This window comes from Pristiophorus japonicus, chromosome 3, assembly GCF_044704955.1.
Source record: "Pristiophorus japonicus isolate sPriJap1 chromosome 3, sPriJap1.hap1, whole genome shotgun sequence".
Lineage (NCBI taxonomy): Eukaryota > Metazoa > Chordata > Chondrichthyes > Pristiophoridae > Pristiophorus > Pristiophorus japonicus.
Genome location: NC_091979.1, coordinates 287,851,221 through 287,866,029, shown reverse-complemented (window position 1 = coordinate 287,866,029; position 14,809 = coordinate 287,851,221). Strand labels below are relative to the sequence as shown.

Genomic DNA, 14,809 nt, shown 5'->3' with positions numbered 1-14,809 from the left:
TAATCACAATGGTAATATTATCTGTCATACAAGGTGTGTAAAAATCACTCTATAGTGCTGCACACAATTACAGTGTTGAATGGAAAATGATTTATCACATAGCTGTACCCTTAATATTGCATGTTGATGGCAGGATTGCTAGACTGTTATGATGGTGATTACATCAACAACTAATTAAGCCATCTGAAACATATCAAATGTTGAAAGTTCCTACTGCTGCTTTTTTAAAAATAGACTATTTCGGATGGCCAGACCCAGCATCTCCGATCTGCCCTGAGAACACTGCAATGTCACCAAATGTCCTGGTTAACACATCTTAATGCGAAAGATGTAATAGGGTCTTTACTCTGCTCATTATAGTCTCCGGTCCGGAGACAGCATGCAAGAAGGTGAAGCTAAGTCAAGGACGAGAGTACGTGATTGAAATCATTTAATTTTTTCTCTGACCTCTAATTTTTCTTTAGAGATTGAAAATAAAACCGACATCTAGGTCTATTGTAGACTAATTGATTGCCATGATTATTAAAAACTTCATTATCATTGTATCATGTGATTACCAAGATGGTAGACGGTGAACTAGATGGAGCTTGGGCTTTTTCCCTCTAACAATTCCTATGTTCCCAAATGTTGGAAAACTGATTTAAAAACAGAAAATGCTAGAAATGGGCAGCAGGCCCAACGATACCTGAAAAGAAGAAAGACAAGATAACGTTTCAGGTTTAGACCTTTAATCAGAAGATATTTGTTTGCCTGAAACATTCTTCTCTGTTCTCTCTTCAGATTCTATGGTCCTGTTGTGTACTTCAGGAATTTTCTGTTTTTATTCACTTTTCCATCCCTACTTCTTTTCTGCTGAAGATGACTCAAGCAGAGGTATGACTCCACAGATATTACAGAACGGATCCATTTTTTTTACATGGATTCTGAGTGTCCCCTGTATAGCTCAATGTCGCACTATATAGCAGAGTCGAGGTGGTGGGGGGAGGGGTAGAGCTATTACATTCACTTCACAAAAACGTTTCCAAATTATTGCTTTAACCAACATTCCCGAAACTAAAGAAACATTATTGGCTGAATTTTCTGGTCCTGTCCACCTCTATTTTCGCCCCGGCGGGGCAGCAATGGTGACGGTAAGCTCTTCTAGGCGGGCGGTCAGCTTCCAGTGCCCCACCGGGGTTTTCGGGGCCGGTTTCGGCAGGACGCTGAGCATTACCGCCCGGAAGAGGCGAGCCGGTGTGCAACGCCCCTGGTTGTGACAGCGGCTCAATTTTTGAGTCCCGCCCGACCCGTAGCGCTGCATTACGCGTCCTGCTCGGACCGCCTGTGAAAACGGGCGGTCTGATCTATACCGGCTACAGCGAGCTAAATAATGTCCACCTCAGGTAAGTGTGATTTTTGCAATTTATGTTGTGGAAGCATGGGCTATGTATTGGGAATGTTTTTGGTGGGGTTTATTCAGGTGTTTTTCTCCCCCAGGTCTCTCTCAGAGCACTCACAGGCCAGCTCTTTAGCTCAGGATTTTCACATGCTCAGCCGGCCTAGTGCCTCCCTTAGCGCTCCGCCCCACACTCGAGGCCCAGCTGCCCAATTTTGCTGACTGAGGCGCAAACTTTACCGCCGCACCGCCATTACCGCCCTGAAATGAGCAAAGTTGAAAATCCAGCCCAAAGCATCATCTTCAAAATGTTAGATGTGCTGCAGAGGTACTATTGTACTGGCCGCATAATAGGATTAACTGGAGCACTGCACCATTGCCTCTGGAGTCAGGAAAATAACAGGGAACACTGTGCTGGAAGGTGCTGGAAATCTGAAGGGAAACCAGAAAACGCAGGCAATATACAGACTGTCAGTCAGAATTCGTAAGTGAAATGGCAGGTTAAGACGCTCTGGATGTCTACCTTTGAGGATACCCACCCAAGATGTCATAATCTGCTGATTGATGTGCAATTTAATGCCAGCATTATCGCTCTTTGGCAGCCAGCTCTTTAACTATCATTAACTCCTTGCTTTTATTGCTATCATCACTGACTGGTAATCTTTAGCATACGTATCAACTTATACTGTGCAAAGTAGAAACTCCAGAACATGTAGAGTAACATCAATGTCACAGTTTTAAGAGTTAACATATAAATAGGCAGTCATGTAACCTGGAAAGAACATGGCTTGTGAGATTGTGAACGTGTAGTTAATCCACTACAAGACCATTACAGATGTAATTAGGTAATTCTAAATAGTGATTGCCATCAAACAGTTGAGCGATTTCACTTGGGAGCGCTCTTGTTCTCGGTTCAAGCCTCATCACTTGCTAATGATGTCCACCCAACAGCCCTGTAGAGTGTGTGAACTTTCTCTGCTTGTTCTCAATGCACCAGCAAATTTTAGAAAGTGATTGTATCCTGCATCGTCCTAATCCCTTGCACAGAGGGTGCTCTATACTTCTGGCAACCTGACTGCTATATGTAACACGGTTCCAGTGGTGACCAATCAATCGATCCTAAAGGCACCAGTCTTCCAGTCACATTCAAATAAAGTTTCCAGGCGGTAATCAGCTGACATTTATGAACAGCATTAAACAAGACGGAGATACTGTATGTGTATGATGAAAGGATAATAAGTAGCATGGTAAGATAATGCCGCATTTCCGAACGGGAACTCCCATACACTTACGGCTAAGCTCCATTTATAGCATTTGGTTTGAGTGACAAGAACGCAAACTTTTTATTTGGCATGTGCATAGATTCCTACTTTTTCGGCATGTTTTCGCACTATCTTGGCAGAATTGTCTCAGAGTGTGGGGAGGAGGGGAAGAATGTAGATCGATCAATCAGAACATTTATGGGAACAATTGCTCGCCTTTTTATGACAACCACGTGTATGTGTGCGCACGTGTGGGCATATGTGCGTGTGCATTTGTGCATGTGGGCTTTCATTGTAACTAAATGTGTTGCTAATTCTGTAATTGTGGTTCTAGAGTGACAGTGTCAGCTAAGTCTAGCATGGCTCCTGAGAATAAAATGGAACCGACAGCACTTCTGTCATAACATTAACAAGGTCTCCACATGTCCACCTCCGCAGTCACACATCATAAGAATCCTGTGCCATTACTAGAAGAGAAAAAAGTAAAGGGCATGTTTCAGTGTTATCGACACAAATCGTTGTACTAAGTGTCTCGGATAACAATATAACTCTGAAGCAATGTTTGTTTTAATATCAGTGCAAGAATCAGCCACAGAAATACAACTAGATATTCACTAACGCCGACATCAAATAAGCCCAAAAAACCACACAAAAACAAGTATTAAAAAGCTGGAATATCCCAAATTTCAACTATTTTCAGTGGAAATGTTTTAATTTACCCACAAAAATACCTGTCTGATGTAATCTCGTGTGACAGGGTTTTCTTTTCTATACTGACGGTGATGAATTGTTCAGTTCTATACACACAGCACTGACCTCTTTTTTCCTTACAACCAGAATCTGATTCTCCAGTACAATAATAACCTTTAAATGGATCACATTTGAAATGTTGCATTTACAATGTAGTATTATTTCCAAAGCTGTTTTTCAATGCTAGCTTGAAGTACATTTTGACTTTGTGTAACATCTATCCCAGGATTCTGAGGTAAATCAGAAAAGTGAAACAAATAATTGATCTTTACTGACAGCATCCCACCTCCCCCAGCACTAGCCTGAACTCCCACCTCTACCCCCCTATTTACAACCTTACAAATCCTTTCCTGAAGGTGATAGCTTATGATAGGGTATGCGATCTAATTGTGGCTAAGTGGTTTCCAGTTGTGGTTTCAAGTCCCACTCCAGAAACCCAAACACAAAAATCTGGGTTGTCTCTCCAGTGTAGTACTGAGGGAGTGCTGCAGTGTTAGAGGTGCCATTGTTTGGATGAAACGTTAAACCAAAACCCCATCTGCTCCCGCAAGTGGACGTAAAAGATCACATGGCCACTATTTCGAAGAAGAGCAGGGGGGTTCTCCCTGATTTCCAGGCTAATAATAATCCCTCAACCAAGATCACTAAAACAGATTATCCAGTCATTATCACATTGCTGTTTGTGGGACCTTGCTGTGCGCAAATTGGCTGCCGTGTTTCTCTATATTACAACAATAACTACACTTCACAAATACTTTATTTGCTGTAAAGCGATTTGGGACATCCTGAGGTTATGAAAGTTGCTATATGAATGAAAGTCTTTCTTTCTTTATGGTACCTAATCAAGTGATTCTTCTTCAAGCACAAATCCAGACTGGGAGTAATGGTGCACAAAATGCCGGTAAGGTGGGTGGGTGCGGGAGCTGGGGGGGGGCGGGGGGTGCGGAGAGGTGGCACTACAGATAAGCCCAACACTGGATTTACCAGATGTCCACGTATGTGCACTTCTACAATAGGTGCCATTGTCTTTGGTCTTCTCCCTCCGTCCCTCTCCCTGGTCACTGTCTGAGGTTGAACCAGACTGTTTGTAATCTTGGCGTCCTATTTGATAGAAATTAGCTTCTAACCCCATATCGGCTCCATCACCAAGATCACTTACCTTTACCTCCATAACATCGCCTGTCTCTGCCCATGCCTCAGCCCATCTGCTGCTGAAATCCTCATCCATACCTTGGCTACCTCTAAACTAGGCTATTCCAATGCTCTCCTGGCCGACCTCCAATGTTGTACCCTCTGCAAACTTGAGCTCATCCAAAACTGTACTGCTAGTATCCTAACTCGCACCGTCTCATTCACCAATCCCTCCTTAGCTTCACCCCTCCCTATCTCTAATCTCCACCAGCCTTACAACCCTCCGAGATATTTGCACACCTCCAATTCGGATCTCTTGTGCATCCCTGATTTATCATCACTCCATCATTGGCGGACGTGCCTTCAGCAGTCCTGGCCCCAAGCTCTGGAATTCCCCCTCTAAACCTCTCTCTCCTCCTTTCATACACCCCTTAAAACTTACCTCTGACTAAATGTTTGTTCACCTGTCCCAATAACTCCTTATGTGGCCACTGAAATTTTGTTTGATAACACTCCTGTAAAGCGCCTTGGGATGTTTTACTACATTAAAGGCGCTATGGGTCGAAATGGCCTCCTTCTGCGCTGTAAATTTCTATGTTCCTATGTATATAAGTGCAAGTTGTTGTTGGTTGGTAGGGGTAAAAGTGTAGAGGGGAGTTGTAGCCAATTACAACATTTTACACCTGGAATACTTGCATCAAGGCTATGTCAAACTGACAAAGCTCCAAACAATCAAATACTTTTATTGCTGCCCTATCCATAATGTTCTATGACAAGCCAGGCCATTATTGTTTTCCATTGCTAATGTTATAAAAATACTTGCCATCATATTCCCGCTGTGCACACACACAAGCCTCAGAATGAATATCCTCAGCTGTGAATTACAATTGCCAGCTTGATGTAGTTAGCAGAAGGTTTCAATTCTGGTTAGCTGGAAGCATATTAAAACCTTTGCCAGCTGTACAAATGGGATATGAGATGTGACAATTTTCACGTCAATCATGCTCAATCCTTACCTAGTGGGTTCACTGGCTGGCCACATTAATCCTTGCATACACGGAAAAAGCCAGTCATTAAGGTTTCACTGCAGTATTTTACCTTCCAACTGGATAGTTACAATGGCATGAAGCACACAAGATTATTTCATTTATATTTGTGCAAAATCTAAATAATATTGCAGTTTATTTTATTTTAGATTAAAACAACTTATTTTCATCTTATTTTGTGTAAAATACACGATCTGTATGTTCTGGTTTTGTTGTCAATGGTAATCAAATAATATTAAGCCAGGCAGCTATTGTGACCAAATGCACTTACATAAAAGGTCGTGTTTAGGTTACTGCTATAGTAACAAAGCCACATGGTTTAATTAGGCAGTGCACGAACAGGCTGAGACTAGCCATGTGAAGAACCATGTCCTGTTTGTCTAAAAATAGCAGAATACTCAAATTCATTTAGATGAGAGAGATCTAGGGAGTTACACTCTTAATGGCTCCTCAGTTCCAGGTTAATATTCGCAGTATGTTTTGGATGCATTTATATTGCTTTCTTGTCAGTACGAAGCTGTTCCGGGTGTGAAACATAGTTATATCAAAGTCAGGTGTTAAATTCGGAACTGCTGCTCGAACACACTAAAGACGAGCAATGTGCGACACCTCAAGGGGGCACCTTAGCCCAGTTAGAGCTCACACTGGCTACATTTGAACTCTAGCCCAGCTTGAAGCAGATTTAGAAACATGCCCAGACCTCCTCTGAAGTTTCAAATCTTCATATGGAATATTTTAAATGTTAAATTAGAGTAGATGCTCTGCCTACTCTGCAGAGAATTAATGTAGTGGCAGAAAGATTGGAGCTATAAACAAGTGTCATGACTGTTAACAAGAGGTCTTGCAGCACCTCTCTCGCACTCCTCAACAGGGTACAGGCTAAAGCTGAGCAAAATACTGCGGATGCTGGAAATCTGAAATAAAAACAGAAAATGCTGGAAATACTCAGCAGCTCAGGCAGCATCTGTGGAGAAAAAAGTCTGTTCTGACGAAAGGTCATCGACCTGAAAGGTTAACTCTGTTCCTCTCTCCATTAATGCTGCCTGACCTGCTGAGTACTTTCGACATTTTCTCTTTTTATTACAGGAAAAAGCATCCATGTTTAAAACAGGCAGTTACTTATATCGGCCAAAAACCATTAACACCAATTTTAAAGTCGTCGGTTATAGCGTCTTAAAAGCTCCATTTATTTCAGGCAGAAACAGCTGTGTTTACTCATTGGTTCGCACCTCATTATGGTGCACTGAATGTAATAAAAGAGACTTATTGAGGCAGGCTTCACTTCCCTTAGGCTTCCATTTCTTCTCAAATGGTTTGGATATGAGCTCATAATTAAGCAAATTCACTGGGACGTTCCAGTAATATGATAAGGGGCTATATAAATGCAAGTACGGTTCTTCTTTCTTGAGATGTATTTAAGCAAAAACTAAAATTCAGTTTAAATCATCACCATAGGCGGTCCCTCGAACAAGGATGACTTGCTTCCACACCAAAAGGAATGAGTTTGCAGATGTTTCAATGAAGGACCAGATATTCCAGTCCTGAACTCGAGGGTGGAAGATGCCTGTGTGTGGATTTTATTAACATGTGGTGACCGTTGCACATCAGCCACCACACGGGCTTGACAGAGCTAGGCTTTTATCCAGTGGTAAGGGTTAACCAGGACGATTGGAGACCAGCTCTGCTGCACGGATCTAGTGCGCACACATATTGCAGTGTGGGCTGACCTGTGCTGCCCCTGGCCCTCGGCTCTTCTGGTGCAGTGCTGAGGGGGTGTTGCACTGTTGGAGGTGCCGTCTTTTGGATGAGACGTTGAACCGATGCACTGTCTGCCCTCTCAGGTGGATGTAAAAGATCCCACAGCAGTGAGGTAGCACATGATTCCAGCTAATTGAAAGGAACTGAAATTTGGACAGAATTCTACATCTGCTCCACTCGTACCAAAATCAACGTGAGTTTATTTTACAAAAGGCTGAATTATTCTTGGTGATCCTGTGGCACTGAGTGGGTGCAGGGTACAAGATGTAATAGTCTGGGATGGGACACGGAGCATGTATCGGGTACAGAGGGTCACCAAGGTACACGGGGTCACCAAGGTACACGGGGTCACCAAGGTTCAGTTAAATGAAGTGATGTCGAAGTACCAACTACAGAAACTTCAGCACTGAAGTCCTTGAAAATACCAATTAACTTTCTTGTGGATCATCATCTGCAGGTCCAAGGCAGTATGAGAATGCAACTCTCACAAATAATATTACTTCAAAGGGAATATACTGGGCAAATGTTTTATAAAAATTATATAAAAAATAATTTTTAATTTTATTAACCTTGCTATGTTATACTGGCCATCACATATAGTGAGCAATTCGCATGCTCACGAACACATGCTTGAGCAAGCTTTTAGTCATCCCTTCTAATTTCTCCTTTTCTAGTATGGCATCTGTTTTCCTCACACCTCTATGAAATGCTTTGCGATATTTGATCCATTAAAGGCACTATATAAATGCAAGCCCTAAATATACTGTCCTATAAACTCCTCCCTAAACCTTCACTGTGTTATCATTGCAGGTCTCCTGCACTAATTCATTATTTTCCAGGACCTCAAAACTGTGGACATTTGTACTTACTTCAGTCGTTACCTCCTCCTACAACCGTTAAACTTTTAAAACCTGCGGTTAACACCACCTAATCATGACATCTGCTTTTCTTTTATTCAGTTTGGTGATGCGCTGCAGTAAACCCTTGGAAAATTGCCATAATTGTTTAATTAAAAAAGTAACAAAGCATATCCTTCTGTGAAACTATATTGATCCACGTAAAAATGATCGTACAACATTGCTATTCTGTGGTTTAAGCATGATTAAAAGTTACTGAGCATGGAAAAAATGTAAGCTTTGTAATTCTGAAAAAAATTCCCCCAATACATATAGGAGAATACAGCATCGAATTCAGATGAAGGAGAGTGCCAAAATACAATCACCCTTAGGCTAATTTCCATTCAAGAGATTCGACTTGTTATGACAATACCTATTCAGATGCATATAATTGTGGTTATAAGACTATTTTGAAATTAAATTGCATAACTACTTTCCACTCAACTAATGAAGACCTGCACAGAGTCACTGCTATTATGTGTCTATTTCATTTGTTATCGTTCCAATGGGCTACTGCAATGGGCGTGGCGACAGTGACATCATTTGAGCCACATGCACTAATTTTAGTAGAAAACGCCTTGCACACACTGCAAGAAATACACTTCTTGTGTATATTTACTTAAAAACATCTGCCACCTTTTAGTGCAAAATGTTTTCAATCAGAAATCTGGCATGGATTTAACAGACACAGCACATCTTAGGGCAGCTTCTAGGTTTTTGTCCAGCAGTTGCGTGCGGAACTTTGTTTCATCAAATTGGCAAAAGAAGCTTGGAGAACAAGTTCACTGGATGCATTCAAGACAGTTTTCTAGAACAAAATGTCGGGGAACCAACTATAGAACAGGCTATTTTAGATCTTGTATTATATAATGAGACAGGGTTAATTAGTAATCTTACAGTAAAGGATCCTGTGGGGAACAATAATTATAATATGTTAGAATTTCATATTAAGTTTGAAAGTAACTTGTTTAAATCCAAAACTAGGGTCTTAAATTTAAACAGAGCCAATTGCAGAGGTATGAGGGGCGAGTTGGCTTAGGTAGATTAGGAAATTAGATTAAAAGATATGACAGTAGATAAGCAATGGCAAACATTTTTTTTTAAATCATAATTCCCAACTAATATACATTCCCGTGAGGAATAAAAACTCCACTGGAAACATGGCACACCCATGGCTAACTGGAGAATTTAAGGATAGTATTCGATTAAAAGAGGCTTACAATGTTGCCAAAAAGAATAGTAAGCCTGCGGATTGAGAGGGTTTTAAAAATCAGCAAAGGATGACGAAGAAATTGATAAAAAGGTAGAAAATAGAATGAGAGTAATCTAGCAAGAAATATAAAAACAGATTGTAAGAGCTTTAACATGCAAAAAGGAAGAGATTCGTGAATGTAAATGTGGGTCCCTTCGAGGCAGAGACAGGAGAAATTATAATGGGGAATAAGGCAAAGACGTTAAACAAATATTGTGTGTCTCTCTTCACAGTAGAAGTCACAAAGAAATATCGGAAATTGTGGGGAACCAAGGGTCTAATAAGAATGGGAATGACAATCTTAAAGTAATTAATATTGGTAAAGAAAAAGTACTAGAGCTATTAATAGGACTATAAGCCGATAAATCCCCTGGATCTAATGGCCTAGGATTTTAAAAGAGGTGACTGCAGAGATAGTGGATGCATTGGTTTTGATCTTCCAGAATTCCCTAGATTCTAGAAAAGTCCCCATGAATTGGAAGTTAGCAAATGCAATTCTGCTGTTTAAGAAAGGAGGGAAAGAGAATGGGCCAATTAGCTTGATATCAGTCGCAGGGAAAATGCTAGATGGTTTTGATGAGACCACATGTAGAGTACTATGTACAATTTTGGTTTCCTTTCCTAAGGAAGGATGTACTTGCATTGGAGGGGGTGCAATGAAGGTTGACTGGATTGATTTCTGGGATGTGAGGACTGATCTATGAGGAGAGATTGAATAGAATGGGCCTATATTATCTGGAGTTTAGAAGAATGAGAGGTGATCTCATTGAAACATGTCAAATTCTTAGGAGGGCTTGACAGGGTAGATACTGAGAGGTTGTTTCCCATGGGTAGAGAGTCTAGAACCAGGGCTCATAGTCTCAGAATAAGTGGTGGGCGATTAAGGACTGAGAAGAGACATTTATTCACTCAGAGGGTTGTGAATCTTTGGAATTCTCTACTTCAGAGCATTGAGGGTGCTCAGTCGATTAGTATATTCAAGACTTAGATCGATAGATTCTTGGGCGCTAAGGAAATCAAGGGATATGGGGGGAAAGTGGTGTTGATGTAGAAGTGCAGCCATGATTTTATTGAATGGCTGAGCAGGCTCAAGGGGCCACATGGCCTACTCCTGTTCCTAGTTCTTATGTTCTTAGTCATTGAAGGTTGGCATGCAGGTACAGCAGGCGGTTAAGAAAGCAAATGGCATGTTGGCCTTCATAGCGAGGGGATTTGAATACAGGGGCAGGGAGGTGTTGCTACAGTTGTACAGGGCCTTGGTGAGGCCACACCTGGAGTATTGTGTACAGTTTTGGTCTCCTAACTTGAGGAAGGACATTCTTGCTATTGAGGGAGTGCAGCGAAGGTTCACCAGACTGATTCCCGGGATGGCGGGACTGACCTATCAAGAAAGATTGGATCAATTGGGCTTGTATTCACTGGAGTTCAGAAGAATGAGAGGGGACCTCATAGAAACGTTTAAAATTCTGACGGGTTTAGACAGGTTAGATGCAGAAAGAATGTTCCCAATGTTGGGGAAGTCCATAACCAGGGGTCACAGTCTGAGGATAAGGGGTAAGCCATTTAGGACCGAGATGAGGAGAAACTTCTTCACCCAGAGAGTGGTGAACCTGTGGAATTCTCTACCACAGAAAGTAGTTGAGGCCAATTCACTAAATATATTCAAAAGGGAGTTAGATGAAGTCCTTACTACTCGGGGGATCAAGGGTTATGGCGAGAAAGCAGGAAGGGGGTACTGAAGTTTCATGTTCAGCCATGAACTCATTGAATGGCGGTGCAGGCTAGAAGGGCTGAATGGCCTGCTCCTGCACCTATTTTCTATGTTTCTATGTTTTCTATTAGAGTGAATGCTGAGAATCTTGACTTGTACAATGAGATGCGACAGACCTGACCCTGCTCTCCATCCACAATGCAGTCGGATGCTACTTGCCCTTTGACATGATGTACCCTATTGGAACTGCTCGTTACTGATTGGGTTTGCTTTCTTCAGCTGGTCTGGAGTGGTTATTGGTTGAGCTGATCACAATGTAGCTCTCCCCTCCAAACAATGTTGTTGGTGTTTCCATGGTGCTGAAGTCTGGTGTTTTCACTCATGTTACACACAATTTTAGCAGATAATCAATAAGCAGTAACCAACGAAGTAAAGCTCACGCAACAATCAAAAAACACTTACATATTCTGCTTTTCCTTTTTCACGCGAATGAATATTGAAATCACATGCGTACCAACAGTGCTTATTACCTGTTTTTTATTCACTGATCAAAAATGCAATTAGCCCTATTTGGATTCCTAATTAGCAACAGGTGGCTCGTGGCTAACATATGGACAACACTGGACTAATGAGTTTATGTGGATTCAAATATATCTAATACTAGTCCTGGCCAATATTTATCCCTCAATCAACATAACAAAAAAAACCCAGATTATCTGACCATTATCACATTGTCATTTGTGGGAGCTTGCTTGTGTGTAAATTGGCTGCCACGTTTCAGTGACTACACTCTAAAAGTACTTCATTGGCTGTAAAGCGCTTTGAGACGTCCGGTGGTCGTGAAAAGCACTATATAAATTCAAGTCTTTCTTTTTACAGCTACTGTGCTCAGAGCAACTGCTGTTATTCTTATGGGAACATCAGATCCTGGATCACTACACAAGATCCGATTAACCAGGGCTAGCAACAGTATAACGACACTGAACCTTCAACTGGGGTCTGATTTATCTCCGAGTGATAATGGTGGTTCGGCTCACAAGAGTCTTTAGTAACCGTTCCTCAATAGAAAAGACATTCTGACTTGTGTCAGGCTCCAAAACAATTGCAACATTATCAAATGATTCTTCAGAGATTGTGAAATATCTTTCTCTCTGCAGGAGTCAGGTAGCTACATGTCGGCTTTGTGGAATCACACAAAAAGAAATGGCAAGGCTTTAGGTCAGTGCTATTTCCAACTGGTTTCCTGATTAAGAATTTTGCAATTCAATCTGAGTAATCATAAATAAGAATGACTAGCTCATCTCTCACCATTGTTATTTGCAATTGGATCTAGATATGAATGGGATCGCCCACTGTTTGACTAAAGGTGGATTTGTATTCTATCAGTATGATTGGATAAAACTGAAGTGCACCAAGGATCTCCAGAGTTTTGTGACTGGCAGTACAATTCTTTTCCAGTTTTCTGTTTTAAAGCTTTTGGTGATTTTTTGTGCTGATGGAGAAGAAGACTATCAGTACTAAGAGAAATAACATTCTCCACACTTTTTTTCCCAGTATCAGCATCAAGTGTAAGCTGCAGATCAGGTATAAAGAATGGAGACAAAAGAAAACTGTACTACATGACCATCGATCCCATTACAACATGAATTATTTGCCCTACATTAACTGGGACCAAGAGAGATAGCTGTTATAATACAATTCTGCAATTATGGAGATCTTTATTGTGAGGTAAAAAGCAAAATTTACTCCAAATTAGACCACGGTTGATAAAAGGCCTCAAAAAATAAACAGTAATTCTGTGAAACAAACTTAAGGGAGAAACAATCTTTGTTATTGAAAAAAACATAACATTTTCATTTAAATAATGTTTTTCCTTTCAGTTTTGGTCTGTGGGCCATTGCTCGAGGAAGTAAGATTGATCTTCCATCTATAGATTGCATTCATAAAATTATACTGTATTAATAAAATTACATTACATACAATTCACAGCACAGAAACAGTCCGCCCAACTGATCTGTGCCAGTGTTTATGCTCCACACGAGTTCTGTCCCACCTACTTCATCTAAACCCAATCAGCATATTATTTGTACCTGCAAGCTGGTGCTGAATAGGGCATAAGTACCACTCAATATTATCAGCCCCATAACAACCACCACCCCCCAACCCGCCCCACCCCCCCACCCCCGAGATAGCTGTGCTCCTCTAATTCTGTCCTCTTGTTTTTTCCTGATTTTAATTGCTCAACCATTGGTGGCCGTGCCTTCAGAAGCCAAGGTCCTGAGCTCTGGAATTCCCTTGCTAAACCTCTCCACCCCTCTTTCTTCCTTTAAGACGCTCCTTAAAATCTACCTCTTTCACCAAGCTTTCGGTCATTTGCCCTAATTGCTCCTTATGTAGCTTGGTGTCAAATTTTGTTTTATAAACACACCTGTGCAGCACCATGGGGTGCTTTACTATGCTTAAGGTGCTATATAAATACAAGTTGTTGTTGTTGTGGATAACTAGCGTCAGCTTGTAAAGTTTGTCTGGACTTCTTTCGTCTCTTTCCTAAGAAAACATAATCCTTTGCTCACTGTCTAACAGAAAATGAATCACTAGTAAAACACAGCAAGGAATCCTGGGATAGAGAATTTTTAATGACTCGACAGTAAGACAGCTTAAAGCATGGTACATAAATTGAACGGTGTGTAACCTAACTTCATGCTCTCTGGACTCTGCTTAAACAATTGCCTGCTGTAGTCATTTTATTTCACAGGTCTAAAGCTCTAGTGTGAGCACTACCAGCATCCCGAGAGTGTGCATATTCCCAGTATCCCAGGAGCGTGCACATTCCCAGCATCCACTAAGACAGCCAACACTCCCAGCATAACCCATATTGTCTACGTATACTCAGTAGGCATCAAAGAAATATACTGAAAACAATATAAAAGCTTAATTCTCTTTACCCCCATAAATGAGTCTAAAAGTTTCCATTATATCTCAGACGACAGTCATAACAAACTTGCTTCTGTTCAAAAATAATGAGCCCCTTTTTAATTATAAAATAGCTGGCAGTTGTTTTTCATATAAAACATGAAATGAGAAGATTGATGTGGCTCTGAAGAGCTGATTACCACTCTATTAGAGAGCCCAACAGCAAATGAATTCGGAGCATTTGGACAGCGCTGAGATAGCTAGCGAGGAAGGCCCCAGCAGAAAAAAGACACTGAGGATTGATGTATTTTTGCTCTGCAGATGGCCCATTCCACACAGACTGGAAAACTCTACTCCAGTCAGGTGACTTGTACAGAACAAGAAGGAAAAAGTTGCAGAATTTGGTGGACTTGGTCAGACTTAAGCATCAATTTGTCATGACATTATGACAACTGCTGGATATTTCAGTTTTAGGCTGTGAATATGCTTGGAAATAAGGCCGCTGCTGTGAATCCACATTTACACTCGAATTTCACCATGGCATTACAGTTGGAGGGTAAACACGTCTTAATAGCTACAAAACTAACACATTTTCAGATGATGTTATAAATGAAGAATGAAGCACAGGTGGTTTATACCTTGATCAGATTCTAAAGATGAGGTTATAGCCACCCCCCCCACCAAAATAAGTACACTACTCCCACTATCTGTTATT

The 14,809-nt window shown here is 41.1% G+C and overlaps 1 protein-coding gene across 1 annotated transcript in view; it reads right to left on the bottom strand.

Annotated features, from left to right (window-relative positions):
* The window catches only part of LOC139255855 (inositol polyphosphate-5-phosphatase A), a 547,723-nt gene that overhangs the window by 325,480 nt on the left and 207,434 nt on the right, over window positions 1-14,809 (bottom strand). The gene's annotated exons all lie outside the window — the stretch shown is intronic.